The sequence below is a fragment of the Portunus trituberculatus genome, chromosome 42 (assembly GCF_017591435.1).
Source record: "Portunus trituberculatus isolate SZX2019 chromosome 42, ASM1759143v1, whole genome shotgun sequence".
NCBI lineage: Eukaryota > Metazoa > Arthropoda > Malacostraca > Decapoda > Portunidae > Portunus > Portunus trituberculatus.
In genome coordinates, this window is record NC_059296.1 from 17091160 (window position 1) to 17118373 (window position 27214).

General features: G+C 45.9%; 1 protein-coding gene across 12 annotated transcripts in view; it reads left to right on the forward strand.

Moving 5' to 3' along the window:
• The window catches only part of LOC123517312 (talin-2-like), a 181090-nt gene that overhangs the window by 39228 nt on the left and 114648 nt on the right, over positions 1–27214 (forward strand). For 2 of the 12 annotated variants that reach the window (XM_045277270.1, XM_045277274.1), the window contains one exon: positions 14605–14665. The exons of 6 other annotated variants lie outside the window; for them this stretch is intronic. The gene's annotated coding sequence lies outside the window, so the exon portion shown is untranslated. Of the gene's footprint in view, positions 1–1246; positions 1265–5437; positions 5644–14604; positions 14666–27214 lie in introns of those variants that run through there. 4 more of the 12 variants (XM_045277277.1, XM_045277273.1, XM_045277281.1 and 1 more) reach the window with 4 other exon arrangements.

A 27214-nucleotide genomic window follows, 5' to 3' on the forward strand; every position in this document is an offset into this window, starting at 1 on the left:
TGGGGTTATCTTTGTCCAGTGACAGGAAACATAAAGTTTAAAGCAGTTGCGAAAGAAAATTAATCTCTGAATTTAACTAGCCTCGCACAATCAAATTGGTGTTAATTTAGTATAGAATGGAAGCCACGCTGAACTCGAGCTCTGCCATCTCATTAACAGACAACTAAATAATATTATTTGTCCGCAGCAGCAGCAGTAGAATCAGTACTAGCAACACGCCCAGTTTGAACAGGGAGAGGTCTGTGAACAAGGCGTAGTAGGCGTGGCAGGGACTTCCAGTATTATGATGTAAGTGTCAAGGGTGAAAAAAAAAGTTCTTTTGAAGTTACACGATGTGGAGTGTGTTGCGTGAAGTGAAGAATGGAACACAGGAGGCTTTTGTTGTTCCTTAAGGTCAAACTAACAAAAAAAAAAAAAAAATGCAAGTACAAGTGTGTGTGTGTGTGTGTGTGTGTGTGTGTGTGTTTCACTGTTTGATCTGCTGCAGTCTCTGACGAGACAGCCAGACGTTACCCTACGGAACGAGTTCAGAGCTCATTATTTCCGATCTTCGGATAGGCCTGAGACCAGGCACACACCACACACCGGGACAACAAGGTCACAACTCCTCGATTTACATCCCGTACCTACTCACTGCTAGGTGAACAGGGGCTACACGTGAAAGGAGACACACCCAAATATCTCCACCCGGCCGGAGAATCGAACCCCGGTCCTCTGGCTTGTGAAGCCAGCGCTCTAACCACTGAGCTACCGGGTGTGTGTGTGTGTGTGTGTGTGTGTGTGTGTGTGTGTGTGTGTGCAGTAGAGGAGGAAACCGTCGCGAATAATCCAGCCCAACCACCGCAACATTGTCATTCAGCAGTAACAGCCTGCATCGTGAAGTGAGGCAAACTGCGCGAGAATATTGCTGCTCATGGGTGCCCCATGTAGCACAGTACGCCCATCGAACCAACCACCTTAAGACTGTAGGTAGTCAATTGGTATCTGTACATACGGATAGTATTATGGCATTGTGTGGAAAAATATTGAAGGAACAAGAAAGGTTAGTGTTAGAACATGATAAACATTGGTGGTGTGTAGTGTTATTTTGCATGAACACCTTTGGCCCACCGCCGCTGCTGCTGCTGCTGCTCTCATCTTGTGAATTGTTTTCGCTTTGCCTACATTGAACTTTATATTATGTTCTAGTTTTAATTTGCTGTTTTCATTTTTTACAGGTAAGCGAGCGAGTACCTGTGCCGCGTCACCCACACACTGCAGTGAGGTGGGTCACACACACTCACTCACACACCACCACCACATCACATCACATCACATCACATCACATCACATCACATCACAGAACGACACACACACACACACACACACACACACACACACACACACACACACACACACACACACACACACACACACACACACACACACACACGTAAACGAGAGAGAGAGAGAGAGAGAGAGAGAGAGAGAGAGAGAGAGAGAGAGAATTTCACTTTCTTTCATAATAGCCGTTTGTTCACACACACACACACACACACACACACACACACACACACACACACACACACACACACACACACACACACACACACACACACACACACCACCGCCACCACAACATCAACAACAACAACAACAATAACCGGACACACTCGCATACAGAGAGAGAGAGAGAGAGAGAGAGAGAGAGAGAGAGAGAGAGAGAGAGAGAGAGTATTCACCTAGCTTAATAATAGCCGTTTGTTCGGGTAATACACTTCCAATTGATGAAGGCTCCTGGGAATATGCGGATTTACACGATATAAAAAAAGTTGTGGTTGGGTAGAAGCAATCCACGAACCGGGATGCACAGGTGCTGGAAGTGTTTGAACCCCTGTGATGGGAGGAGTGTGTATTCCTGTGGTAGCTGGTGGCGCCAGGGTGCAGCGTGTGGCCGAGTGTAGGCTGTGTGGCGTCTCTTTTTCAGGGATGAACGGTCAGAGATACCCATTTTAAACCACGCGTAACCACCGAGACCACCAGGCGCCTCAGGGTCAGCTTATTCACTTGATCTTGGACGCCCCTTGTGTTGGCGCGCGGAGCACAACGTGAGTCACGGTCAAGAAGGCTCTGTGCTGGCAGGGAAAGCCTTACGCACTGGGCTTCCCACCCCTGAAAGAAGCCAGCCAGTAAGAAATGTTACAAGCTACCGCTCATCTTCATTTGAATTTGTCTTGCTGTACGCTCTTCACCACACACTAATTTTCTCATAAATACCTTAATATACTATAGTTTGTTTTTAATTGTACCTATATGATGAAGAAAAGGCTATCTTTTCTTCTTATGAAAGCTTGGCTTTCACCGCTGCGATTGTCGTAGTGGAAGTAATGTTCATGGCATCCATAATTCCTGCTGGATTAGGAAAAGTGTGCCGGGGACAATTAAGGGAAGTAACGGACGGCATGAGGGCGGGGCAGAGTTGCAACCAGGCCGGGACCTGCACACAGAGGGAGTCTTCTTGGAGGGCACAGACACACGCACCAACAAGGAGAACATCCCGCAGAGTCCAGTCAACCAGGCTGATAAGGAAGGCGGACACGGGTACGCTTGTTCGAGAACCGATACCCCGCCAGACCGGCGCTTCAAACGAACTGTGTGTGAAGAGCAAATAATGCAAAAGAAAACAAGCGGAACGAGTTACATCATTTGGTGCGCTGCTACCAAGCATTGCTTCTCCCCTCCCTTTGCCGGACTGTTGCTTGGGCGCGCCGCACTTACCACTTGCCCTGTTTCGTGTGAGTGTCCAGGCACGGCAGAACCACCACTCGCTTTCGTCACTGCGGTAACCGTGCCTCAGCGGGAAGACTGCGCCACGCCCTCCCGACACCCGACACTAAAACGGCTGACTTGAATCCCGCATTCAATAGGGGACTGGCTCTTGGTGGTCACTCGGTAGGGCAGGCAGAGGAATCTGTGTTGTGAAGGGCGTCCCTCCTAGTGTTTTTATTTGCTTTCATTACTTTAACTCATTGAATGTTGGAGATCCTCGTGAACAGAACAGCATTAATAGCTTCCGAACTCTTCCCGGTCTTATTATTCTGCTCTTCTTTCTCTCTTCCCCTTCTGTCCCTTGTCTCCTCTCTTATCGTTCTTTTTCCTTCAGGCTACTTCCTTAAACATTGGATGCACTCCTCCCTTCATTATTCTACGAAATTGTTGAGTTTATCACCAGCCAGGCCTCTCTCCACCCTTCTCTTATCTCCCTCTGTCTCTCTGTAGTTTCTCTTTCTGCCGTATGGCCCTTGCCTTCTGGTTACTCTCTTTCCACCCTCCACTTTCCCCTCTACACATCTCTCCAAACCACTCATCTATTCCCTCGTGCCACCTCTCCTTAATTCCTCAACATTGCTCTCCTTGACGCCTCCTCCTCCTCCTCCTCCTCCTCCTCCTCCTCCTCCTCCTCCTCCTCCTCCTCCTCCTCCTCCTCCTCCTCCTCCTCCTCTTGTCCCAGCTCGTTCCTTTTAAGTTTGACTTGGTCACCATGGTGCTGAGTGAATCGCTTGAAGAAGCATCGTAGGATAGTGTAGGCTCGGCGGGTGTTTCGCATCAGCGAGGATAAGTAGTAGTTGGAGCAAAGGTGGCAGGAGGGAGGAATTACGGGCGTGGCGTGATGACTGTCAAGGTCGGGATGGTTGCTGCTGCTGTTGCTCGCGTAACGGTGTGGGTGACTCTCCTTCCTTCCCTCTCCTTTCCCTCCCTCTCCTACGCAACACAGCCCAAGGTCACTTGTTCCATATATTCTGTCGTGATCTGGCTCCTCCCCACCCCTTCACACGTGCCCCTCAACCTGTGGCAGGGGTTGGAGGAGTGTGGCGTCCAGCATCAGCGGCACAAGGCCACCAGTGAAGGTGTGGGAGAGGCTCTAAGCAGGACGCCTTCTTGTGTTTATTTCCGCCGCGGTCTGTGTTTGGAGCGAGGCTCACCCAACCAGTCCTGCCCAACCTCCATCGGCTTGGGAAGCGTTTACTCTCTCTCTCTCTCTCTCTCTCTCTCTCTCTCTCTCTCTCTCTCTCTCTCTCTCTCTCTCTCTCTCTCTCTCTCTCTCTCTCTCTCTCTCTCTTGTGTTCATAGTTTATATTATTACCACTAGTAAACTTAATCCAAGCGGTGATTGGGAGAATCATTTCCTACAGGGCGAGGAGGGATAGTGAATGGGCTGGGACAGCGGAAGGGTGTGCCGCAGTGTTAGCTCTAGGCTCGCTCATCATTTATGGCAGTAATGGCCTGCTGATTAGATATTGATGTCAGTGTGTGAAGAGCACGCAAGGATATCACTGTTGTAGCACTGTAGCCAAGGCGTAGTCTGTATTATCCCTCTGATGAATTTGAGATCTACGATAGGCGTCTTACAGCCCATAACTCAAACAAGATTTCCTGGCTAATGAAGGAAACCGTAGTGCGGCCTTTCGTTGCTGGTCCAGTGAGGCAGAGCTTAACGGGTGTTAACTCAGCAGGATAGATGGACGGCCTCAGCCTCTGTCATGGGTAGTGACGGCTCCTAAACTGGGTGGGATGAGGGTGGTGAAGGGAGGACGGTCTGAGGGACGGCCGTAATGGTCCAAAAATAGCATGCGGACGGCAAAATAGCCGAGGTGTTACTCACTGGGAAGGGCCGAGGCGTTCCTCCTGGCACGGTTCCCCTCACCACGCCCCGGGAAGCCCTCGGCGCCACCCCCGCGACGTCTTCCCGCTGCTTCAGCTGGAGCTTTTCTCCTGCCCTGCATGTTCCCTTCATCGTTTATAGGATATGTGCTCTCTCTCTCTCTCTCTCTCTCTCTCTCTCTCTCTCTCTCTCTCTCTCTCTCTCTCTCTCTCTCTCTCTGAATAGCTTGATCTAGCCTTTCTTCTTGCACTTTATCCCACTCTCTACCTGTCCCATGCTGGCGGTCTTCCCTGCATACATCTTTCCGTGTGGGTTCAGAAGAAGTACCAAAAGGAGTCCTGACTCATACATGCTGATCACGTTTGTTCCCCGGCGGGTTCACTACTCAGAAACATGACGTCAGGTGCGTCATATGTGACGTCATTGATAGAACAGGTACCAAGACGTGATTAATCACATTTAGTGTATAACCCTTTCATTTTTCAACAGTACTGCATTAATTATCAAAACTAAGCACGTTAGCACTTTTAATCCCGCCTCCGTGGTGGGTGTGGTGGTGATGGTGGCGGTGGTTCATCACTCAGAAGGTAGAGTTTAATTAGGCTGATGGTATCCGGCTGACCGCCTCTTGGGCTGTGTTGCCAAGTGGCCACTTTTGGTCAATTTTTCATCATTTGCCGCGAAAGCGACCTTTAAGGAGGCCTTGGCTAACACGTGCTGGTGGCTCAGCTGTGACAAGTGTAGGGACAGTGCATTGACTCGGTCAGGACTGGTGTAGAGGCAACGTAAGGGGCGTGTGGTGCGTGGCAGTATCACGGCAGGCACCTGGGAAAGATAAGGTGGAGCAGCGTGCCGAACCTCAGTGACGCTGTGTATGTGTGTGTGTTGTGACCGGGGAACCGCCTTGCCTTCTGCTCTTCACCTAACCTACGCCCACGCCCACCCTACCCTATCTCCTCAACACTCGCCCGGTCACCCAGTGCACCTGACGACCCATCTCGGTGAGTGTATATGTACGTACAATGTAGGCGCACATGTGTGGAGGCCGAATGTTTTCAAGTGGCACACAGATACAGGTGACACAACAAAGGCGGCATTGGCACTAGCAGATTGATAACGCCACTGCCTTAATGTCACCGCCTCGCCACAGTCCCTTCACTCCTTCCTCTGCTGACTTATATATGGTTCCCTTGCTTGAGTGACTGAAGACAGAACTAATACACTGGCCTGCCCGGCACCGTCCCATCAGCTCGTAGTTGCCACACTTCAAACCAGAACAACTAATCACACCCATTAGGATTAGAGATTACTACAAAATCGAGGACAGCAACTCATATATCGCTTATTTTCTCACTGTCCATGCAGCGTGTAGGAAACTACGAATACTTGAACCAGAAAAGAATTCGAGAAAATAAGCACAACTAAATACGTGAATGTAACCTTTATATATATATATATATATATATATATATATATATATATATATATATATATATATATATATATATATATATATATATATATATATATATATATATATATATATATATATATATATATATATATATATATATATATATGTTTTCCTTTAGAAATCATGATCTGTAATAATTACTCCACATTTTCTTATGTTTGCTGAACTCGCCAGAGTTGTTGTTATTGCCTCTGCATACCATGTGACACTGCCGGCCTGGCTTGTTGTTTGTGCCGTTCCTCTTTGCTTTAAAGTGAGTCGCTTGTGAGGTTTTCTTCTCTCGAGAGAGATTTGTGTAACGAGGATAGTTTCTTTATATATATATATATATATATATATATATATATATATATATATATATATATATATATATATATATATATATATATATACACACACACACACACACATATATATATATATATATATATATATATATATATATATATATATATATATATATATATATATATATATATATATATATATATATATATATATATATATATATATATATATATATATATATATATATATATATATATATATATATATATATATATATATATATATATATATATATATATATATATATATATATATATATATATATATAAAATGTTAGGCAATAGGCAATGGAGTTCGTTTGACCATTGATGGATGTCCACATTAGCAAACTAGGCCAAGGCTGTCGAACTAACCAAAGAGTGAACAATGAATACTGGACGAGTAGACAGTCTCATGTGAAACTTGGGCGATTACTTCACGCATAGACTAGCTATGTGACCCGCTGGCTGAGACCATACCACCATCATCACCACCACACACACCGCTGTGGTTTTGTGTCACCTCTATTACATCTTCACACCCACGGTGCCTCCAGCCTCCACCAATACAGATCACACCTCGGGAGCAGCAGCAGAGCATGTCCATAGTGGAGCGTTGCGCCATTTTCTGACGGGTTGAAGCCAATCCTTATATAGCCTGGCTGTGCTGAAGGAGGACGGCACAGGGGGCAGGGACATGAGGAAAGTGTCCAGCCCACTTACCACGACACTTTGACCCAGGACACACACACACACACACACACACACACACACACACACACACACACACACACACACACACACACACACACACACACACACATGTATAATGTTTATGTCAAAGGCCCAAGATATCAAAGGTGATGTAATGCTGAAAAAGTAATAGAGCAAACACTTCAATATATCTACGTACACACACACACACACACACACACACACACACACACACACACACACACACACACACACACACACACACACACCGCGGTAGCTTCTTTGCTCTTGGTGAGTAAATGAGGTTCTGCGTTTCTTCCTTTAGAGATTGATTCCCTTTGATATGTAAATTGATCGAGCAGCAGAAGGTTCAGGGCGATGTGACATGTTTTGATAAGTGGAAAAGAAAATCAGTCTCCCAACACGAACTGCGCGAGCCTCTGGGGGAAAGTATGTCGCTTGAATTTAACGTAATGACGGACGGGGCTCGCATGTTGGGAAGTCCAACAAAATTTTCCGTGTTGGATACCCTCGCACTCAATTGTTTCTTGGTATCACTGGTGTCAGAGCTGCGTTGGTTGTTTGGGAAGCCAGTTTTTGTTTTATGCCATGTGAAATTCCAGTGTATGAAAGCAGCACCTATATCCTCTTCTTGCAAGAATGGCATTGTTTAGCCGCCAAAACAGGAGGTGAACTAGTGATGCTTGTATTGAGATATGCTCGAGTCCGTTCTCGTGACGTCAAGGTCACGAGACTCTATGCCTAACAATATAGCCCTCGGGAATAATTTTCTTTGTGTACACACAGACACAGGTAGGATTAGTGTTAAGGGAGAACGTGGCAGTGGATGGAAGGATGGATGGACTGGGACCGAAACCCGAGGTCGAGGTTACACTAGTCTATTTCAGCAATGCTTTTTGTCTGCACTCTCAATTCAGCACAGACACGAGTGTTTCCAGGCCATCGCAAGGCGCAGGATGAAACTTGTTGACTTGCATCTCACTCTTGATCTTCTTTCCCACATGGTATTGCATAAAATATACGAATATTGCTTTTCATGTGAAGATCGAATTTATTACTTCCCTTCAAAGTGTGTTTATTATTCATTTGCGTAACATGTTAGGTCCCTGAGTCAATTGTCCCAGCGGCCCATGCATGCCGTTTTGGACACAAGGAGAGCAACCTTAAACTGTGTTGTTGCCCATCCGTGGCAAGAATCAGTGACGTAAACGAGTAACACTCCATCTCCCTGATGTGCAGCGAGGCTCAGCAGCACAGTGGCAGCAAATACCACACCGTACAGTCTCAATTTGTTTTCCTAGACCAGTGGTGCCCCGCCGTTAACGACCCGACCACTTCACGCCTGCTTCACAATCAGGCAGTGGCGAGACGCCGGCACCGCAGTCCGTGGCGTCACCGCTTTGATGCCAAGACTCCTTTCCGTCGATGCATGGATAGGCAAGCTGCAGGAAGGTCTCCACAATGCTCGGAGCACTGCCTGATCAACCTTTATGAATTGGTTAAGTGTGATAAAAACCCTGAAGGTCCTGGCCAAGCCTCTTTCATTATGTGTTTCGTTCACGACGGTATCCGGGCAGTTAGTCGTCTCCCTCGCATTTTGTCAACGCCATTATGACTTGATATTGTCCAATATTGCCGCACTCCCAATGGCAGCAACCCTTCAGGGTATAGACAGCAAATATGGGAGTAGATCAGTCTTCACAAGGGCCTAGCCGTTAGCCAGGTCGACGCAACACAGCTTAGTTACCGAGGATGGTCAGTACGCACATGCTCGACTGGCAAGATTCACGAGATACACCTTCACTGTACTCTGGTGCTGAGAGGCGAGGGGCTTTCAGTTCAGTGATGGAGAAGGAGGCACAAATTATTTGATTTCAGCTTTATTAATGCGCAGTTGAGGGCAGAGTAAAAGTTCGTCTGTTATAGGTAAGAGTAGAGCGATAAAAGGAAAGGCTGAACGATCGCAACGAGTGCAGAGTGCAAACTAGTGAGCCGGGCACGTAAGATGTAAGTACAGCATTGCCATTGTTCGATAAAGGTGTATAAGATTGTAGTGTTTGGTGAGGACGTGAGGTTTAAGGAGAAATGAACGAGGATGAAGCAGTGCTGGACCGCAGCCAACAGGAACCTCACAGGTTCGCTCCATTCATAATCCACTCATTCTTGCTTCGCGGTGACTTGTGAGACTCGTGAAGATTCGAACACTTCCAGATGTAGTGGAGTGGTCCTGGTCGCCTATCTATCCTCGATATCTCTGGCTTTTGGTCCCTTACACTCGCGTGGCACCTGAAACTACTCCGTATACCTTAGCTAGCGTTATCCTGGTACTGTCTGCCCTATATGAGGCACTGTACTCTTTTCCTGGCAGGTTCTGAAGGAATGCAGCACTAGGGTTTGTTGCACCGTTTATATTTTATATAAAGTGCTATTTCAAGATCACCAGCTTGAATGGAAGCAGCTGTGATGAAGAAAAGCTTCACAGGAGGCTGGCCGGAAGAAAAAATTGCCATGGATTTTGAAAATGAAGTACTAGGACGAAAAAACTACTTTAATAGTTGTAAATGGTTTAAAGATAATAATTATAGCCTGTATGTATATTCATAATGCAATATTGTATATTCAATATTTTCTGTTACTATGCTTGTGATGCTACTTCGTAAAAATGATAAAAAGAAGTTAACAGCAGTTTAATTAATGTCAAATATATTAATGTTTCTTGAGAGTCACAATGTTCAGAACAATATGATTACAATAAGGGAAACACTTTTGTGTTTGAAAGTGGTGCTCTCGATCAGGCATTTGAGAGGATTTCCTTTTCTTAATTAATTGGCAGTTAATCTTTACGAGTTTAGATCATATTAGTAAGATGTGGCATACTGAAATACATCCTTTAAAGTCTGGTAAGCCTAAGTCCATCATTACTATGAATCAAACAAAAATTGTAATTTAACTTAGAACTAGCCATTTCAGGCATGGGTGAATATTGGGCTCATCCAGCACGATGTGGGTGGGGTGTGTAAAGGCACGAGGGGAAACAGTATGTGAGATGAGGGGCGAGGCAGGTAGCGGGCTCAGGAGGTGGCTGGGAGGTGAAGGTTGGCCTGGGAGGTTGCCAAGACCTTGGCGCCAGAGGGTCGGCTCTCACAGGTTCACGGGAAGTCGGGACAGCTTTAGTTGCAGCATAATGCTGTGGCGCCGCCCCTCCTCCAGGTTGTTCCTGGACTGGGCGGTGCAGGGCAAGGCTTTTATGTTGTCTACATGTATCACATGATGCGGAAGATGTATCCGTGTGTGTGTGTGTGTGTGTGTGTGTGTGTGTGTGTGTGTGTGTGTGTGTATATATATATATATATATATATATATATATATATATATATATATATATATATATATATATATATATATATATATATATCTCTCTCTCTCTCTCTCTCTCTCTCTCTCTCTCTCTCTCTCTCTCTCTCTCTCTCTCTCTCTCTCTCTCTCTCTCTCTCTCTCTCTCTCTATCTATCTATCTATCTATCTATCTCGTTAGAAAAAAAACAGAGGGCGAGGAGAGGCTAAGAGGATGAGCAAGCAGCATTTCGTCATCTCAGAGGCTGCCTATCCCCAGTATTTACTGCTGACATAATAACTATTTACGGCATATTATAAAAAGAAACTGATATGCGACTTCTTGAGTATTGTCGGGCCGTGACCTCACTAGCTCTTCGAATGGGTCGTTCTGTATATTCTGTTTTGATCATTGCATTCTGTGCTTTTGTTACCGCTCATGTCGTGGGTAGATAGATGTATCTTACAGACATACTCACTGCCGTTCTTATTGTTTCTGTAATCAGTCATTAGTAATCGCGTATCCTTAGTTGCCTGTCTTATTATGAAGCCGATCTAATTATCATGCGTTTATATGAAGAGTTAAATCCAGAAATGGTGCCTGCCGCCTCAGCAAAGAGGTGGCAGCGTGGAATTGAACTGATGGTGGCACCAGCAAAGTGCTGTACTATGTATGTTACCTGGTCTTGAATTTTTAGGCACAGACTAAGTTTGCGAATTCTCAGTAAGCATGCTTCTTTTGCTTGACTCGCCGGCTCCGAGATGGCTGACAGCACTCGGTGTATCTTGGGGTTGCTTGCCTGAGTTTCCTTTGCAGCGTGGCGAGTCTCACCGAGCATGTGATGTGACTTCATAATTTTCCTTACCCGTCACTTTTCAGTGTTTATAACGATTTGTTAATTCGTAACTTCTTTACTGTTTCGAGTCTTGATATCCACAAAATTGATCCCAATGTATTATGCTTGTGTGTTTAAATAAACGGTTTTAACGTGGATCCAGAAGGCTGGGTGAATCCGTAAGCGAGTTTTACTGTAAATAGAAAGTAGGATCAGGCGTCCTTGAGGATGCCTGGGGCCAAACGACGCCCTAGTGAGCTGTCCGGGTCAGCAGCTTAGAGCAGCTCTGGGGACCCGAGTGTGTGGCCCAGTGATGGGCTTCGCCATGAAGTGAGGAATAGCTACACTACAGAGAGGCACAATGTAGGTGACGCAAACCGGCCTGGGCAGCATGCTCTCTTGGGCTGGGTCACGTGACCTCGCCTGTAGAGGTCGTCACTTTCACTTGGTCTCCCTGTCGCTGCAGCGATTCGCCTCACTGCGCGCCATCACAAGCACAGCTGTTCACAAAGTGAGCTTCTTTGTTGCCCACGTGCAGCATTTTGTAACTCAAACAACTCGTATCTGTCAGCAAGACTCGGTATCGTGTGAGTAAATGTTATCTGATCGGAGACACGTAGTAGTCTTGGAAGAACCGAAACATTTTCTTTGGTTCTCTGTCGTGATGCTGACTTGTTCTCCCACAGGCTAGTGAGTGGAACTTTCGAGCAAATGTCTGGTGTTGGGGGGGAGGCATGGAAGGGGCACCACTTTGGTGTTGGTTAGTCGGCCAGCGTCACCCGTGACTAAAGATGTCAGTCGGACAGATATGTGACCATGCTCAGATCTCCACACATGGCGCTGTCCTGCCAGGGATGATAAGGAAAGCTTTCAACTTATCCCTGGCTGGGGAAGGAGGGAAGAAAGCTCAAGACAACATTATCATTTCTTCAGCCTTCATGTGTATCTTTGTTTGTACGCATACTGTACTGGTTAATACAACTGAGATCTTCAACGCCTGGCAGGGAAGGAGGGAGGGTTGTGGCAGCCGTGCGTAGAGGCCCACGAGGGGCAATATGTGCTGGCGGTGTCATAACCCATTACTGTGGCAGCGCAGATGGGTACACTACACACACACACACACACACACACACACACACACACACACACACACACACACACAGAGCCTAACAACAAGGTTTACCACAACGCTCGGTTCTTACAGTCCAGATCTGTGATACTGGATTCATATGCTAATGCTGGACTTGATCAAATATTATGGCAGGGAAGAGGGTGTGGAGGCGGCGGGAGGGCGTGGTGGGAGCGGCGTGACAGTGGCTGCTGATCACTCGCCAACGCTTTCAATTTGCTAGAGTGAGAATGTGGCCGACGAGCTCCTCCTCCTCCTCCTCCTCCTCCTCCTCCTTAGTCGTCACTGTTGTCGTCTTCGTCCTCCTCCTCCTCCTCCTCCTCCTCCTCCTCCTCCTCCTCCTCCTCCTCCTCCTCCTCCTCCTCCTCCTCCTTAGTCGTCGTTGTTGTCGTCTTTGTCCTAATATTGCTGCTGTTGCTGTTCCTCCTCCTCCTCCTCCTCCTCCTCCTCCTCCTCCTCCTCCTCCTCCTCCTCCTCCTCCTTAGCCGCCGTTGTTGTCGTCTTCGTCCTGATATTGCTGCTGTTCCTCCTCCTCCTCCTCCTCCTCCTCCTCCTCCTCCTCCTAGCCGCCGTTGTTGTCGTCTTCGTCCTGATATTGTTCCTCCTCCTCCTCCTCCTCCTTAGCCGCCGTTGTTGTCGTCTTCGTCCTGATATTGTTCCTCCTCCTCCTCCTCCTCCTCCTCCTCCTCCTCCTCCTCCTCCTCCTCCTCCTCCTCCTCCTCCTCCTCCCTCTTATTGTCACACACACACACACACACACACACACACACACACACACACACACATGGTGAAGGGGTGGGTGGGGCCTCATGGGAAGATGGGCAACGGCCTTGTCCCGCCCCATGCGCCCACCCGTCACCTCAAGGACGCCCACTTCCACTCGTTTTAAAGACTTCATTCCAGTAACACAACGGAGGACACTGCCCCCATATCCTCTGGCGCCCGTGAACCTCGAGGCTGTCGCTACTGGATGGGGCAAGGATTGGTGGATAGGATGAGAGGGAAGACAGAATCGGTGGAAGATAGGCTGGTAATATCGGAAATGCGTATATATTTCCGTTTCATAGAAAAAAAGAGATCTCTGTTTATAAAATGCGTCATTACGGATATACATGTAGAAATTACTAAGAAATGTTTATCAATGTACATTCGAGGGAGTGGATGGCATTGCGTAATACACCAAGAATTTACGATGAAGCGTGTGATGCAATGAGACGTATATACTCACACTACACAGATGGGAGTGGTGCGCGTCACACCAGCACGTAGGACTGACAGCCTTGCCGACACTCACCCCAGCGGCCTCATTCGGGAATAAAAATGTATGCTCTCCTCGCCCTTACTGTGCACGCGCTGAGCTTCATTTTTTGGTACACAGCATTGAAAATAATTAGTGTAATGTGAACCCGCATTTCCCAGCGTGCAGAGTACCTCCATCCTCCCTTTCCCCCTTCCTTCCTTCCTCCCTTCCTCCCTCCTCCTCCTCCTCCTCCTCCTCCTCCTCCTCCTCCTCCTCCTCCTCCTCCTCCTCCTCCTCCTCCTCCTCCTCCTCCTCCCTGCATTCCTCTTTTCCTTCTCCCCTCTTCATTCATCTTTTAACTTTATTCCCTATCTAGCTCTCATCCCTCTCTTATATCCGCTAGTAACCCATTCACCCTTCTCCCCTCTCCCTTTGCCTCACCTCTACTTCATCCCCCTCATCCCTCCCTTTTCCCCATCCCTATCCCTCTCATCTTTCCTCACCCATCCCCGCCTTTCTCCCTTCATCTCTCCCCGCTATCCTCTATCTTCCATCTTCTCTCACCCTTACTCACGTGAACCATGGTGTGTGTGTGTGTGTGTGTGTGTGTGTGTGTGTGTGTGTGTGTGTGTGTGTGTGTGTGCGTGCGTGCGTGCGTGCGTGTGTGTGGCTCTGTAACATAAACCTACACCAGCGGAACATGGCAGAAAGCAAACTTGACGTAATAGATCAGTTCGCAGTAAAAACTTTTTTTTTTTTCTCTCTCTCCCAAGTCCGTACTTTAATGGTTGTTGATATTCAGCGGCAGTTAATCCCCTCCCCTCTCCAATAATCTCCGCTCTGCCACACCGCGCCTTGCACTAACACCACGTTCTTTCTCCATTTCCAGGTGAGAGTTGACACAGTGTATAAACTGTCTGGAGGATCGTGGAGCCTCACACGAGATTACGGTAAGTTTCTTGTTGTCTGTGGGTGTTGAGTCTTCAGTCCCTTGTATAATTTATTTGCTGCAGTGCGTTCCCCGCTATGAGCACCACGGCTCCTATGTAGACTGCCAGGTCATCTCTTCGTGCATTGGTTGTAGGTGTGCAGCAAGCGTTTGTGAGCGAGGAATGTGCGCAGGAAGACAGTGATTATTCACCGTGGCGCATCGTACCCCAGAACCACCACCGTCTCCAAGACCACTCACTGGACTGTGGAGCGCAGGTCGGTGGCTGGTCTGGTGAATAAAGTAAGGTTGAAGTACTAACAAAAAATATTAACTTTGAAGCTTTCACGTAAAGCCTATATCTGGTAGGCAGAGCTGACCCACTAGCTATTTTTGTGCGTGTCGCCAGACGTCTCCTTGACATCAGTTCTGGAACACAGTTGAGAATGGAACATTATAATAGAAAAGTTCCTTGTGTACAATGTACCATGCAGATCCATGGTGAGCAAGTGACTAATGCCTCCTTGAAGCAGTGGTGGTGGTGATGGTGATGGTGGATGCTGGCACTGGGCCGGCGCGGAACTCGTTCTGGAGGTTGATTGTGGCTGTGATGAGCGTCTAAACACTAAATGGTTCCGTGTGTGTGTGTGTGAGAGAGAGAGAGAGAGAGAGAGAGAGAGAGAGAGAGAGAGAGAGAGAGAGAGAGAGACGAACAAAGACACTAGTACTGTGCAAACGTAGACAGAAACGAGCAATGGCATAGACGGAGGATTTATTAATATTATGATTTTAGGCTGTTAAGTGTGGCAGTTCCTTCACAGACGTAGACCTCGTTTTTGTTGCATGTGTGAACTCTGCCTCTGTGAACGGTGCTATGCCAGTATTGACATTCTTACAGATCATGAGGGTCAGGGGGAGAAAGAGTAGCATGGCAGTGCTGACAGTTTGTCTTCCCTGTCTCAGCCTCGTTCTCTTTACCGGCGCGGCGCCAGGAATCTTCCTCTAGCCCTGCAGGACCTTACCTCAGACCGTCGGCTTTGTTCTACCTGAATCCTGCTGGAGCTTTCTCGATACCTGTATGTGAGTGAACAAATTACCTCGGTGAACACTAGCCGGCTACGCTCTTGCAGTGTGCCCTGTGGGTCTCCTCCACCAAGTGGCCATTAGCATCAAGGCACTCTATCTTATAAGTGCCTTTTTATTGTGGAGGCACCGTCCTCGGATCATATTTTTTTACGAAGATTACCGGATATTTTCCTCTCCCCATGGAAAGTGGTGGTGACTGTCATCTTGGAGTCTTTAAATAATTTTCACCATGGAAACTATGAGTCGGTTTCACCATGGAGACTGCCACATAATTTCACCTTGGTGGCTACATTTTCCCCCCACAAAGAATGCAATCATTATAGCCATGTAGTTTCACAATGACAATAAAATTTTTGTCAGAAAAACGTACGTCGGAGAAATGCCACCACTGTCGGAAGAGGGTAGGGGATGCTGGGCGGGAGCGTCATCCCTGGAACGGAGAGCGAGGTGCTGCCTGGCTGGCTGGATCCATACCGGGTGTCGGTGGCTGGAGCGCCCGCCACAGTGGCGCCAGACCGCTGCCAGCGCGGCGACAGGCCCACCCCAGCCTCCCTGCTCGCAGATAGGGATGATTACTCCTCCTCCTCCTCCTCCTCCTCCTCCTCCTCCTCCTCCTCCTCCTCCTCCTCCTCCTGGCACTCTTATGTTCTTGCATTTCATCCTCCTTCCTGGCATTGGCATCACGGCGAACACGACTTAATCCTATCCAAGCCTCGTAACGCGTCCACACAATGACGTATTGAGCACCAGCCGTCACGGAGTTCAGGTTCAGTCAGAGTTTGCACTGCTAAGGGAATGTTTGTCGCGGCGCGAAAGACTTCGATGTTCATCTGGAATGTAGTGCCTGTGGTCTACACGACGCTTGCCGTCAGCTTTATATTTCATTATTTGATGTACAGCGTCTTTTTTTAAGCAAAAGAATTGGTCCCTGTGACATGTAAAGTATAGAGATTTGTGTTTGAGGATGTGAAAGCATAATTTGTTATGGAAGTAATCGACATTTTCAAACAAAACGTCGGAATGGAGCTAGTCACACATGGCAAGTGCCATTGTTAGGGGTCCCTTTGTTTCATAGTGAAACTAATGTTTTATTATTCTGTTGTAAGGTAGGATGTGCACCAGGCTATTGGAGGAGCGGGAAGGGGGGAGCGCCGCGCCCCACCCGTCACTGTGAGGTCGTGAGGGGGCGGTGGCCCTGCCGGCGGCTGTGTGGCGCCTGTCCCTGCGCCTGCGGAGGCTTGCCGTTGCCTTTTCATCCTGGCGTTGATGATTTACTGATGCGTCTTAGTGCATATGTAGGTTTTCAAATGTAAGATGCTCCGGGCAAGAGCTCAAAGGAGATTTGCACTGGCTCAGTCTGAAGGGTATACTGACAGTTGATTTCATATTCGTTTTAGTTATGAATGGGTAACAAGGGAACAGCCTGCCTTGTTAGACTCGCCGGTTTGGCAGGCGTTAGGTCTGGTGTGGAGAGTCAGTGAAGATAGTGGCGGCAAACACCCTGGATACCGCTCGTATCTCCCTGCCCTGCTTATCTGTCAGTCGGCATCCTGTGGCAGGTTCCATGCTAGCACTCCCCCTTACAACACACACACACACACACACACACACACACTACAGTAAGCTAAGCCAGGAAGTTGTCGACGTTTAGAAGAGAGAACCACTTTTCCAAAATGAAATAGGAACTGAAACCAGTATATTTAGTATACTTATGATCTTCAAATGCAAAGCGACAAAATAACAGACTCAAGACACACTTATATAGCACAAGAAAGACATTCCATGCACCTATGTAAATGACGCAAAGAGTATATACCTAAGTTGCCCAAAGAGAAGCAGTGAGACGTGAATAGGGATGGAGGGTGAGGCGAAGCGAGTAGAACACAGTAACACATGCCGCTCGAAGGTAGACAGAGGATGTTGGGGGATAGGGAAGGGGACAAGACAACAGGACAGCACAGCATTCCTTCACCTCCTTTATATCGCACCCCATTACACGTACGGAGCTGCGAGTGCCAGTCTTGATGCTGTGTTTGGCGTCTCCTAAATGGTCGTCAGCCAAAAGCGAGGTGGTAATATCGATTTGTGTGTGTGTGTGTGTGTGTGTGTGTGTGTGTGTGTGTGTGTGTGTGTGTGTGTGTGTGTGTGTGTATAAACGAGCATATCAAGAGGAGGAAAACAGTGTCGTCATTATCAATAGCTTATTATCAACTGTATGGGATAACCTCTCTCTCTCTCTCTCTCTCTCTCTCTCTCTCTCTCTCTCTCTCTCTCTCTCTCTCTCTCCAGTATACATTGTGTCTGTGGAAACAGTTTATTTTCTTTTTTGTTTATATTTTTTTCCGATTTCAGTAAGTTCGTCTATTAATATGTGTTGTGTTCACGTAGCTACGAATATAACAGCTACTACTACTACTACTACTACTACTACTACTACTACTACTACTACTACTACTACTACTACTACTACTACTACTACTACTACTACTACTTTTTCTTCTTCTTCTTTTTCTTCTTCTTCTTCTTCTTCTTCTTCTTCTTCTTTCACGTAGCCACGAACATAACAGCCACCACCACTACTACTACTACTACTACTACTACCACCACCACCACCACCACCACCACCACCACCACCACCACCACCACTTTTCTTCTTCTTCTTCTTCTTCTTCTTCTTCTTCTCTTCTTCTTCTTCTTCTTCTTCTTCTTCTTCTTCTTCTTCTTCTTCTTCTTCTTCTTCTTCTTCTTCTTCTTCTTCTTCTTCTTCTTCTTCTTCTTCTTCTTCTTCTTCTTCTTCTTCTTCTTCTTCTTCTTCTTCTTCTTCTTCTACTACTACTACTGTCATCATCATCATCATCATCATCATCATCATCATCATCATCATCATCATCATCATCATCATTCCTATTTCTGTCCCTAATATTACCTCCTTTGTTGAGTGCGTTAAGGGGCTGGGCGGGGCGGTGCGGGGCTGCATGCTAAGGCGTCCCCACCAGGCGGCAGGTCCTCGTGACATCCTGTGTGTGTAGGTGGTGCGGGGCCGCCACTCCACGCAGGTCGACCTCCTTTTAGCTCTGGGATTGAGGACAGGATTCAATCTTTTATTTTTTTTTATTATTATTATTATTTACTTTATTATTTATTTTTAGCATCCAGGTGAACTCAAACTGGATCTCTTCTGACTGCAGTGTATTGGTGTTGGATTGTGTGTAGTTGGCATTTTTTGGGCATATATGGTGTCTTGTTATTGTTAAGATGTTAGTGGTAGTTTTGTCTTGTTTACGTAATTCAAGACGTGACCTGGCTGCTGTTTTGTTTTGTTTTTTGTTTTGTTTTGTTTGGGCTATTTTTATGAATTTAGTTATTTATGTATTTGTTTTAGTGTTTTCTGTTTTCCCCTCTTTGGCCTGACGTGACGTGCGATCTCGTTATTTTCGAATGTTTGAGTATTATTTTAGTCCGAAATTATTTGCGTTCACACACTACTCAAAGAAAAAAAAACGGTAAAGGGAAACTCGAATGAAATGAAGGAAGTGGTGCATTTATCGTTTTTTTCGCTAATTAGTTTATTTTTTTATTTCCCAACATTAAAATGACAGCTGTGAACATTAAGTTGGCAAATAAAATCAAATAAAACTAAAACGATAACATTGATAGAGAGAATATTCTCTCTCTCTCTCTCTCTCTCTCTCTCTCTCTCTCTCTCTCTCTCTCTCTCTCTCTCTCTCTCTCTCTCTCTCTCTCTCCGTGGTGGTGTGGGGGGAGAGGGGCTTGTTCCCTGGCGTCGCCTTTCACGCCGGGCAGACAGTACGGAGACCAGTGATGGGGAGGGTGTTTTTATTATTTATTGTTATTTGGTTGTCTATGTTGTTATTGTTGCTGTTATTATCTGTCACGGTTGTTATTGTTGTTTTGGGTGGTGGTGGTGGTAGTGGTGGTGTCCTTCCTCTTCGTATTATTATTATTATTATTATTATTATTATTATTATTATTATTATTATTATTATTATTATTTATGAAAAGACGAAAGCATAATAAAAGTTTTCAAAGTAATGAAAAATAATTACATGTAATAATTATAATAGAAAAGATAACTAACAACACCAACAACGCAGTATATACAAATAAAAGTGGATACGATTAAGGCTTTGGTTTCATTCCGAGTCAGTGTCCTAATGCCTTGCCGTCCGTCCGCTTCTGCAAGCTAATCTGAGAAACCCCAGCCCTAGTCAGGCTGGCCATGTGAGGGTCTAGGGTACCGCACACAGAAGCCACATGCATCCTGTCACGCTAGAGCAGGGACGTGTCTTTGAGCGTCAACGTACAGCTTAATTAACAAAAAACCTCAGTGATTAACTTATCTTGCACTCAGGCCCCGCCACACGTATTAACACTCAGCAGCGGTCCCGCCGAACCCTCGCTTTTCTGTCAAGTATTGTGTTTTAAGCTTGATAATGGAGATCACTGATGACTGAGTGTATTTGTTTATCTTTCATATGATTTTATCTATGAGAAAATCAGCACAGCTAGAGACTGCCTGGAAAGAGGCGCAGCTTATAGTCTCATATATAACTTAAGAATGGATTCTCTTGATATCATACTTATCGTATATCCCCTATAGGCCACTTAACATGTGTTTTGTCAGTTATTCTATTCCGCCAGACAAATGTTAGATGTTGAATCTTTCTGAAGGTAAAGTGCCTGATGGCCTGGTTTGTTGTCCTTGCCCATGGTTACCGCCCACTGCCGCTCAAGGCCGTGATGGGCGTGAGTGAGCCATTTACCACTTCCGTGTGTCGTCTCTCTACGTGTGGTGCGCGATCACATCCAAACAGTGGTCTTGTATTAGTGACTGCGAAGTATGAGGATGTCTCGCTTTATACGTGCTGAAGGCAGGCGAGGCGCCGCAGCGCTGTGTTGATAATTAAGATACAAGTCAACGGTTGCTGGCTGATTAGGGAAGGATGTGTGACATTTTTGTTTTCGATTCAAGCGAAACGTTTCAACAACCATATCACTTGTGTGTGTGTGTGTGTGTGTGTGTGTGTGTGTGTGTGTGTGTGTGTGTGTGTGTGTGTGTGTGTGTGTGTGTGTGTGTGTGTGTGTCACTGTTATATCTGCTGCAGTCTCTGACGAGACAGCCAGACGTTACCCTACGGAACGAGCTCAGAGCTCATTAGTTCCGATCTTCGGATAGGCCTGAGACCAGGCACACACCACACACCGGGACAACAAGGTCACAACTCCTCGATTTACATCCCGTACCTACTCACTGCTAGGTGAACAGGGGCTACACGTGAAAGGAGACACACTCAAATATCTCCACCCGGCCGGGGAATCGAACCCCGGTCCTCTGGGTTGTGAAGCCAGGGCTCTAACCAATGAGCTACCGGGTGTGTGTGTGTGTGTGTGTGTGTGTGTGTGTGTGTGTGTGTGTGTGTGTGTGTGTGTGTGTGTGTGTGTGTGTGCGCGTGCGCGTGCTGTTTGTAGTTAGTGCTGCGATCAAACAACATCAGCTTAGTTCCGGATCAGCGTCATGTTGAGTCGCAAATATGTCAAGTACACGAATAATAAGCTACGAGAAAGAATGAAATCCCCAGCTTGCCAGCCTTCTCCCCTGCCTGCCACCCCTCCGCCTGCGTAAGCCATCCTTTGAAAGAAGAGTAATTTGTGAAGGCCTGGCGTCAGTTAATCAGGTATTGTCTCCAGCACAATGCTCGCGGTCACGATGACAGGTTGCAGTGGAGGGGCTATAGGGGCAGTGTTGCAATAGGGAAATGATTCGTGGTGAAAGGTCTCGTCGTAATGAGTGTTAGTCAAGAGCTGCATCAAACCTTCACTCGCCATTCCTTGCTTCCATCCCCATGTCGTAACCCGCACCAGCGCCACCAGGAGTCACATCACGGAAAAATAAAAAAGATATATACCATATATATATATATATATATATATATATATATATATATATATATATATATTATTTATTTTTTTTTTTTTACTGCCATAATGTGTCTGTATTTCCATAGACTGGAAATTAGGCCTAACATTATCGTAGGTCAAGGTCAGTACACGTCCCGAGATTCTTGCCGAAAGATGGCGTCACGGAGCTGTACAACTTGCTCGTGTTGTGGCCTTCAGGACCTTGTCAATATTGCCATTATGAGTGTTATTTATGTCCTTGAAGATCGAGGCAGAGTTGTCAATGAGTGTAAAATTGGTTCCGTTATTATTATAGAAAAGGAAAAAATGGAGGGAGTAGGAAGAAGATCAGAACATTGTTGTTGTTTTTGTTGTTATGTGAGCAGTGTCCAGAAACTATGAGCTGGACTGCACAAGATTAACAGCTGCTATTCAAGTGTTAGGGCACGTGCTGCTATCGTTGTATGTCCTCACCACGACTCAAGCTTACCACAAACATCAGTCAAATTCAGTATACAAATCATGGCTCACTTATCTCCCTTCCGTGTAGAGGAAGTGCGTGGGAATGACAGTGATGAGGGAGGCGGTGCTGCGTTTCGGTGGTTCCTGTCAATACTGCTGTTGTTCATTTGCTTCAGGAACAGGAAGTCGTAAAAGTATGAACTTGCAAACTTGTGTTCGATTTCTGATGTTCGTCATCCCGTGTAAATCCGTGTTTATAATTTCCATCGGGGCGGCAAAAATTTACGATCCTCAGCTGTCGTAAAACCACATTATCACGGACCTCTGATACACACGATAACCGAGCGGTTAACTGAACCCCAGATCAAAAGAACATGACAAAAACATGCAAAACATGACTTCCGCAGCACACTGAATGAAGGGACCGTGAAAAGTTGCACATCACAAACCTCGAAGCAGAAACAGTACTACGAGTCGCATAACAGACACCGAAACAGTCACTACATCAACACAAACCCCGTCATCTTACACTCTGAAACATATAATACGAATGAGTATACCAACGCATCCTCAAACCTCGACGACCTTTTTCAGTGTAGACGGTGACACTTTACTTAGCAGTAACAGTTATGCATTAGAACCGGCATAGCGTAACAGACACCGAAGCACTCACTACGTCAACACAAACTCGGCCATCTTATAGGCAATACAATGACTATAGACTATACTAGAACTCATCCGTAGCTACCCACAAGGTGTGGCTCCTCTTGGGTGCGACGTTGCCACTACTATACCAGTACCTTCTTCAAAGAAAACGGAGTGATGATCGTTCTCTACTTCATTAAAAGAAGTCAGAAGAGACCCAAATACCAGCACATCCTCAAATCTTGATGACGTTTATAGTGTAGCAGAGTAACATTTGCTAAGCCGCACGGGCAGGTACAGAGGGAGGAGGAGCGGGTAGGAGAGAACCCAGGAAGAGTCGAGTATGGGCAGTGGCTTACCGTAAAAGGTGTTGCCTCGGCCTGCTCTTGTCCCGCATCCTCCTCATTGCCTTACTTGGGCGGTGCAGGCCAGGGAGGGGCAGGCAGGGGCGGGGCAGGTTGGGACGGGTCTGGGCGGAGTGACTGGCGATTTTTGTCTTCCTCCTGTGTAATAGAATAGGAAGTGATTCAAGGGAACTAGTTTTTCTCCCCTTTTTATTATTATTATTATTATTATTGCAGTATTTTTTACACACAGGTGGTGTGATGGAGGTTAAAAATATTTGGTTGGATGCAGAAAGAAACGTTGTATTCTTTTATTCATATGTATTTCCTTTATTTACCTTTTTATTTATTTATTTTCATTTTGTTTATTTATTTCATTTTCGTACGTCTCAGGGTGAACGATATGAAAGGATGTGACTGTATGATTCGGGGTGGATTCTTAAGAGAGTGATGTTAGAGACTATTGCAATGTATTTCTCTGTGTACTGTACATTGTGTGAGCTTCATATTATTAATATTATTATTATCATCATCATCATCATCATCATCATCATCATCATCATCATTGTTATTATTATTTGTTTGTATGCTGATAAAGTGGAAACACAGACATAAAACAGTAGGGATTATAATTATCAAACAGGAAGAAAGATCACAGGAGGAGCTTTTACTTATCCTCCCGCCACACATGACGCCATGAACCACAGCTGACACACACACACACACACACACACACACACACACACACACACACACACACACACACACACACACACACACACACACACACACACACACACACACACACACACACACACACACACACACACACACACACACTCTCTCTCTCTCTCTCTCTCTCTCTCTCTCTCTCTCTCTCTCTCTCTCTCTCTCTCTCTCTCTCTCTCTCTCTCTCGCGGCGCCACACTTGCCTTATGAAGTTGGATTAAAATTTAAAGTAAATATTTGTGAGATCTTGGCGATAAATGTTAATGTGTAACTTGTTTATTTGTTTATGTATTGTTTGGCAGGGAGACCAGCTAATGACGAAAATTTATTTAAAGATTAAGCTTATATACTATCCCGTTATCCCCCCAAAAGAGGCAGGAATAGAAGAACCAAGAGATAATAGCAATAATAAATTACCTTTAGATAGATGATAAATGAAAAAGGAAACATTAATACTACACACTTACTTCGTAAATCAAGAAAGTAAAAAGATTAAAAACAAAATGACACTTCCATGATGAGACATTCCTCAGTCTTACAGAAATTATGGTTCGGTTATTTATTGTACTAACTGCTATTTGTGATCATTCCTTAACTCTTGGCCACTCTGACACATTTTTTCTTGGTCTACAGCCACCTCCAGCTTATAAAGATTTCATATATTCGTTTTTTTTTTTTTCGTGTCGGGGATTGTATATCGCAGGGAAATTTGATGATGTGCACCCGACTCTTTAAGCCAGGGAGTTAACATATGCATATATTATCAGTATACTGGTCAAAAATTGCAAAATCCTTTCTTCTAATCCCTTTTCTTTATCGTAGACGCTTACAATGATATCATACATTGTTTTTAGTGTCGGGAATTGTATTATATCACAGGGAAAGGTTCACGCGCACTCGACTCTTTTACCCAATGGAGTTTGTTAGTATTTACAATTCCAGACGATGGACAGCTTAATATTGTGCCAAGACTAGCATCGTTTGCCTCTCCGCTTCCCTCGCTTAGTTCGTGGTAAATTCGGCTCTGTGTCACTGTGTGGGCTACGTGTCTGGCCTTAAAGAAGTGAAACACGCCCCAAGTGACACATTTGTTTGAGGTGTGTCAATGGGGAATGTTCATCGTGAAATAGTCAAATTACGTTCTGTTCTGTTGGGTTATCAGTTATTTCCTGTTGCGTTAGCATGTTATTTGTTGTGCAATTGTTAGGTTAGGTTATCATTAATTTCCTTAGGTTCTCGTTTACTTGTTGTATCAGGTTGATTAATTATACTTCGTTACTTTGCATGTACTTTTTGTGGAACTTAATTTGATTTCATAGGTGATTTTCCATTTTTCTTTTTTCATTCTTTTATATGATCTTTATTTTTTCCTTTGTGCTCTCATTTTCCTTCCTGTCATCTTTCCCATAACCTTTTAGAGAACGGGATTTGTTGTTGTTGTTTTATCGTCGTACATGTGATAGTTTGTCTTTGTTTTATGTCCTGCTTACTGCTTATCTGTCTCGTAGATTAGCCTTACAGTTTTACGTATTTTTTTCTCTTTTCATTGGTGATGCGAGAAATTATATGCCACATTTTTTTTTTTTTCCATTCATTGTCTTCACGTTTTCACCGTCGTCAGCATTGTCGTTGTGGTGCTACATCTTACCGTTTTAGTTTTAATGCTTGAATTTTGTGTTATTAACAGTATAATAATATATTTCTCTCTCTCTCTCTCTCTCTCTCTCTCTCTCTCTCTCTCTCTCTCTCTCTCTCTCTCTCTCTCTCTCTCTCTCTCTCTATCATGCCATTCACTTTATACCACATTTTTTTTAAGAAAATTAATATTGGCTGATTTTTCCTCCAATCCTTCCCTATCACATAAAATAGTGAAAGAAGAGAGGGAGGGTGACGCCGTGCGGGCCCGTGTGGCCTGTGGCAGCTTCTTGGGTGTGCATCTCCTCTTCTCCAATCACTCACAAGTCAGTCCTTTCTTATTCCCCCTGACCCTCCTCCGCGTACACCAACTTTTCTTCTTTTCTCTTCATCTTCCTTTGTCTTTTTTTTTTTTTTTTTCCCAGTCTGTTGGAGTAAGGGATGCTATTTGGTCGCAGTTCCCCGGGCTCTTTATATCTCCCTTGTCTCTCCCGTCCGCACCCCGCCGCTACTGCTCCCAAAAGACCCATTCACACCCCTCGTCCCGCCATAGTTTGCCGCTCTATTTGCACCAATTTAGTGATTGTGGTCTGAGATTGTGAGTGATCTGACGAACTCATGCGGGGCGGCGGTTGGCTGGCAGGGGTGGGTGTGGGAGAGGAGGGAGGTGAAGGTATGGGTGTGGCAGTAGTGCGCTGTTGGAATTTAGTGTTTATGGTGGTTGTGGCGCCATATCGGTCCTGGTGGTAGTAGGAGATGCAGATCTAGACTAGTGGGGGACTGCTATTCGCCTGCCGTCATATCTTCTTTCCTTCCCTTCCCTTCTCCCCCTCTTCCCCCTTCGCTTCTTCCCATCGCTTCCTCCGCGTCGAGGTGTAGACTCCGGAATAGGAATCGACAGCCGATATTTCCTTCCTTGCGCCGTACTTACTGGAGGCCGCCGCTATTCCCTCGCCTCATGTCCGTCTTCATCATACTCTCCTCAAAAAGGTTGTTCGTCCTACGCCCGAACATCCTGCGGCGCCCATCGATGTGGTGTTAAGATATCAGAGTGTTATGTTTATTCGTCAGGCCACATGTACTGCTCTCGTTCCCACCAGAACCCTGCTGGCTGCCCACTAACATTCACACGATCCTGGGCGAGGCATAGCTGGAGAGGAAGTGGAAGGATGTGGTGTTAAGGGTAGGTGGAGTCTTGCTGAAGTGTCGTAAGGAAATCTATTTCAGTGGGCGAGGTGAGGGCGGCACTGGTACTCGGGTAGTGTTTCAGCAACCTTCCGTGCCTTTATAGTGTAAGCTATGATATTTCCAAGACGCTTGCAGTACACTAGTTTTTTTTTTTTTTTTTTTTTTTTTTTTTTGTGTGTGTGTGTGTGTGTGTGTGTATGTGTAGTGGATAAGCCAGCCACCTGCAACCCTCCGCCTCAACGGCACTCCACCCCACGCTGCGCTCGTTCATCTGCACAAGAATGGATTAATTGAGTGATTGCTTGCCCTCCCCTCGTCGCCGGCTTCACTCGAATCCCCCACCGTTCTCCACCCTCCCCATTCTCATACTCAGAGTCATTGCAGATAATGCGGCATGAGACATCACGAGGCCGCCTCCCGGGTGCTGCTGAGGGAAGTGCCTCGCGTGGAGATAGATCGCGATGCCCAGATACCAGTGTTCATGTTTGTCGATGGTTGTTCTGTGCGGTGGCGAGGATGGACGGGAGGGAAGAGAGCTGAGGGAGGGAACTATTTATTGTAGG